Consider the following 6,000-nt stretch of genomic DNA (forward strand, 5'->3'; position numbering starts at 1 on the left):
CTTGATGCATGCTGAGGCCCCCTTTTACTGAGCTGATAAAAGGGTAGTCTTTATTTTCTGCAGGAAATGGCCATGTGGCAAGTAAAGAACTTGCCATACAGCTATTTCGGGGGAGCCCTTACCACCGGTAGGGGCTCCCACGCTAACATGGCGGTAACCAGGCAGCATGCGGCACTGCTCGATTACCACCGGGTATACCCCAGCGCTACAAATATATATTTTATAGTGCTAGATATGACAGCTCGCTGGGGGTGATAAGTACCGCCAGACTGCTGCTGTAACCCGGTGGTACTTCCTGTTTAGCGAGCTGTAAGCCCACATTGGGCTTACCGTGACATTATAAAAGTGGCGCACAGTGAAACAGAATGATAGAATTCAGTAACACCATGGGAGCAAGTAGATGAATATGCCTGAAACATTTAACAAAATTGAGATTAGCATATATACCCAACTGGGCATTTAAAAGTCTGTCCTTTAATGATGCCGCATGTTCAGAAATTATAGCCACATGTATAGACAGTTATTCAAACAAAATTATCACATACACACACCAAAACAGGCATCCATACACACATTGCAAAACAACAACATCTACAAAGTACATCCAAAACATCATTTTTATTTTCTCATTTCCATCTTCCAAAATTCTAGATAGCAGATATACAGATCAATTGGACCCAAAGCAATCCAAAGCAAGTAAAGTCAGAAACAACACAATTTATGCCTAATTGTTGAACTACCCTTAGGATTTCCCTTTGGGTTTAAAAAGCAATGAAACATCTGGATAAACAAACTAAAACAATCAAAATTTAAACCAAATGTCCAAAATATGTAATACTTGGTAGCAATAATGAAACAGTGATGGAATATTCATGTAGCAAGCAGCCTGAGCCAACAGATTTATTTTCTACTGAACATAATTAATTTTGTATGAACTTGACAGCTAATAGTGTGCTGAACTGGACAATGTTGCCACATATAGATGGAGTCTGCACAGAAGTTCTGCATGAAGAAAGCCTTTCCCTCATTATTCAATATCTTTTTGTGAAATAGTAGTAATAAAAAGAAGCAAGTACATTTTTATAATATACCTCTGCATTCCACAAAACAAAAGCAGCAAGTTCCTACATACCATCTTTTTCTTTTAATGTATGCACAGAAAAAAAAAGAAGTGAAATGCTCCCAGGTTTCAACTTAATTAATGTTTTTAAAATAAATTGTACCTATAAATAATAAGTGTGAGTGTTGAGCACCTGATTCTCATAACATGATGTCTGTTTTGCTAGTTCTTTATTAGGTGAAAACATCTCTGCACGAATATAGGGAGTCCCTGTAACCAGCCCCTCCAAATGACACAATGATTATGATTTAGAACCAATTACTACTCTAACCGATTAAACTAATACTTCTGTGTAAATCCGTATGCAGCAGAAGGCAGCATGTTTGAAAATATAAGTGAGATTAAATAAAAATGCTACCAACAATAATGAATGACATCGTTGATGCAACAGTTCATAGGTTTCTTCGCTTTGTTTTGGGTGTATGGGGATGATGGCTGTGTGTGAGGGGTGGGGGGGTGGGGGACAGGGAAAGGGAGATTAACCTAATTGACTTCAGCTTTTTGATGTCATGCCGCTCCTGTTCGCACTCTAACCTCCTTGGCCACACCCATGCACCAGTAGATCGGCTGATGACCTCTGATCTCGATGGCCCATGTATGTGTTAGTGAGAGCTTTGTTCAAGGAGGTTTAATGACAGGAGACGGCATGATGTCAAAAAGCTGATGCTGTCTCCCCAGGGCTACTGCTATATTGGTGTACTTTAAACAAGCTATCAGCTAACAGTTAACCGAGAAGTAAAATCCAAATACCTGACTCCACAAACATGAAGAATAGGTACAAAAAAGAGAAAACATCTTTAACTTCTTAGACGAGATGCTGCCTTCATTTACTTCCACCTAAGCACTTTCCTACTTGCTTCTTCTCACCTCCAGTGCGAAGCTAAATATCTTTACTGTTCATCATAAGCAGTGGCGTACCAAGGGGGGGGCGGTGGGGGCGGTCCGCCCCGGGTGCACGCCGCTGGGGGGGTGCCACGCGCCTGCCGGCTTCGCTCGTTCTGTGCTCCCTCTGCCCCGGAACAGGTTACTTCCTGTTCCGGGGCAGAGGGAGCATGGAACGAACGAAGCCAACAGACGCGAGGCACCCCCCCCCCCCCCCCAGCAGGTAAAAACGCACCCGGGGGGAGTGTCCTTTCGCTGGGGGGGATCGCGCTGCACCCGGGGGGGTGTCCCTTCACCGGGGGGGGGGGTCGCGCTGCACCCGGGGGGTGTCCTTTCGCCGGGGGGAGTGTCGCTGCACCCGGGGGGGGGGGGGGCGCATCGGCGACCCGCCCCGGGTGTCAGCCACCCTAGGAATGCCACTGATCATAAACAAAAATAAAGGCATATAGCATAGCACTGAAATCCACAATTCAGCATTGCAAATAACAAAGCATGCTCTGGAGCACTGGCAAACACATTTTGAATATAACTCTCCCCCCTTCACAGACCCCTCAAAAAGTCCCCAACTTCCCTTACATCCCCCCTCCCCAATCCCCTCCTAACAGAAAGAATACAAAAGCCAAGGAGGTTTACTTAAACAATGTAAACTTCACAAGTTTGCTATTGTTTTCAAGAGCATCTGTGAATGTTTGGGATCACTCAATATGGCGGGAAGTTCTGCCTACTGCCTTCAGCCCAGATAATGGGCCAGATAGGCTCATGCCGTCTCCTGTCATAAAACCTCCTTGATTTTGTTGTATCAGCCTGGAGAGAGAGCATGTGCAGCTGGACAGGATTATTAAGGACACGGAGGACCTGTTGCACAGTGCTAGTTAACCATGGTTTGCCAACAAAGCGGTAAGTGTTCAATAATGCACCAGGAGTTATAAGATCAGCACCGATGCTGACTGCATAAGTCTTTTTTTTTTTAATTTGCACCAGTTCTGCAAATAATGTTATGCATAAAAGATATGTATAGACTTGGAGGCAGAGTTAAGGGTAGTCTGGGGACCAGCATAGGTTGTGGGCAAATCAGTGCCATAGCCGGGGGGGGGGGGGGGGGGAGCCTGGGTTCAGGGCCCTGCTGTTTCCTGGCTGGTGGGGATGCCGGCTCTCTCGTTCATGCTCAGTTCAGGTCTAACTGCCAGCTCAGGTATTTATATTTTGAGGAGCCAAAGGCAGAGATCGGTGTTGTTGGGCGGGGAGGGGGAGAATTTAATGTCTGCCCACCCAGAATTGGCCACTAAGGTAGAGCATGAAATTTCATTGCTCTGAATATAACTTAGGCTAACTAAATAAAAGGTCTATGTTATATGCATGAGTGGTGACAAAGGTACAGCTATATGTATTAAGGGGTCCTTTTACTAAGGCACTCTAGAAAATGGCTGGCACTGCAATTAGCTCATGGGTTTGCTGCACCCTCTGACCACTTTCTAATGTGGCTGAAAAGTGGCCGCAGTTGGGGTTTTTTTTAATGACCATGCGCTCATTTCTGCATTAGCACGTGGCCATTACCCCGGGAGCCCTTACTGCCACCTATTTAGGGGATGGTAAGGGCTTCTGCGCTACTCCTGTGCTAATCGGGTAGCACACGGTAATGTGCCCGTGCTACCCAATTAGCACAGGCATGCTTACTGTCCACCCCCCAGACACGCCTCTCGCAGCGTTAGGCCTACCGTGCCATGGTAAAAAGGACCCTAAGTTGGTTCAATAAAAAAAAAGTATTACTTTATTCTTTTTGTTTGTTTTAATTTAATAACGTCTGTTTCCATGCTTTTAAATAGATTAACAGGCAATCACACCACTTTAGCCATGTATAATAAGTATAGCAATTTAAATGAATGGAACCACTGAATAGGAGCATAAAGGTAATAGCTAGTGGTACAGAAAGAAATAATTTATAAAATAATAATAGTAACAGTAAAATAAATTTATAAAGGCAAAGACAGTGTTTATGTTCTGTTGGTGGTAGTTATTGTTCCTGCTCAGATTATAGTTCTGGTCTGATGGCAGGATCCAACATAATTTATTGCCATAGCTACTGTTCCTCCAGTTTCCTGTAGGATTTATGTGTTCTGCTTAAGCAGTTGTACTATGCAATGACTTCATTTTTTTCCCACTTTTTTTTTTTGAATTTTGTTTCTTGTTATATATGATCCGCCTTGCCTGCATGAAGATTTCTATATTTTGATGTAGTGAAAAATGCAGTCATTTAGAGTGAACACAAATTAAATATGTGGTTCAAAGTAAAGCGATGTAACATTATTCTTCAGGGAGAATTAGATTTAACCCTTACATGTACAAAATACATTAGAGGCTCTGGCAGAAACCCACTTACAAATTATATATTCTTCCCAATTAACATTTCCAAATTAATAAAGTACCTTTGCTTATTTGGAAATATTAATTTGAAAGAATACATACTTCATAAATGGGTCTCCTCCAGACAGTGGCGTTCCTAGGGGCGCTGACACCCGGGGCGGATCGCCGATGCGCCCCCCCCCCCCCCGGGTGCAGCGACCCCCCCCCCCCTGGTGAAAGGACACCCCCACCCCGGTGAAAGAACCCCCTCCCCCCCGGGTGCACTCCGCTGGGGGGGTGCCGGGCGCCGGTCAGCGTCGTTTGTTTCCATGCTCCCTCTGCCCCGGAACAGGTTACTTCCTGTTCCGGGGCAGAGGGAGCATGGAAACGAACAACGCTGACCGGCGCGCGGCACCCCCCCCCCCCAGCAGCGTGCACCCGGGGCGGACCGCCCCCACCGCCCCTTGGTACGCCACTGCCTCCAGACCCTCTAATGCAGTGGTTCCCAAACCTGATCCTGGAGGCACCCTAGCCAGTCAGGTTTTTCAGGATATCCACAATCAATATTCATGAAATAGATTTGCATGCAGTGGAGGCAATGCATGCAAATGGCTTTCATGAATGTTCATTGTGGATGTCCTGAAAACCTGACTGGCTAAAGTGCCTCCAGGACCAGGTTTGGAAACCACTGCTCTAAAGTATTTCAGTAACATAATTAAATGAGAGAACTATTTCTGAAGATTATGGATACGGGTGGAGATGGAGCAAATTACTTGTAGGGATGGGTTACATTCCAGTGGGGACAGGTAGGGATGGGTGAAACTTCTGTCCCCATAAAACTCTCTAGTTGGAAGGTGCAATGTGGGGTGAGAAGTGAGATTAAGGGAGAGATGCTGGATTGGGGATTTGAGTTTGAGATAGAGAGGGAGAGATTCAAAGTGGGGACAGAGGGGGAGGGTGATGCGTGTGAGTTGTTGAGTATCTGCTCCTTCAAATTTGCCTCTCACTGCACTAGGAGGCCGATGTTCAGAGCTGGGTGCTAAAGATGACCATTTGGACAAAACTTTGTGAAAGCAATTAGATTTTCTGGCAATGAACGCTTCATATTTTTATGTAAGGCAAACAGAATTCCACCAAGAAGAATAGTTTTGTCCAACTGCATCAGGGTCAATGCTTAATTTTTCTCTGGGCTATCGGCTCAACTTCACACAGCTACTGACAGGACGAAATGGTGGCCAGCTTTGGTTTTTGGCAGTGGATAATGGCTAAGTGACTTTACACTTCAAACAGCAACAAAGCCGCTTACAAGCTAAATAAAGACTTTTCATTTTTGTGAGCAGACTGCAATATTGCTTTTATCTTGGAGCAATAAAACTAGTTTGATACAACTGGCATTTGAAGAAGTTTTATGCCGATGATGGATGTTGGAAGCCAATTTTTGGCATTTTAGCTTCATAAGGGTGATAGCCCTAGAAGTACTTTGAGGCTTTTTCCTTCCACATTATAATACATTATTATGATTCAACTTCTAGTTTTACTTTTGAGAACTATTTAGTGTGTTAATTGGCTCTGCTAAATGTTCTCACCTCATTAAAAGTTTGTAGCGTATACTGAATTTGCTACAAAACAAAAGTTGGTAGAGACAGGGTTCAGGTGAT

This window comes from Microcaecilia unicolor, chromosome 7, assembly GCF_901765095.1.
Source record: "Microcaecilia unicolor chromosome 7, aMicUni1.1, whole genome shotgun sequence".
NCBI lineage: Eukaryota > Metazoa > Chordata > Amphibia > Gymnophiona > Siphonopidae > Microcaecilia > Microcaecilia unicolor.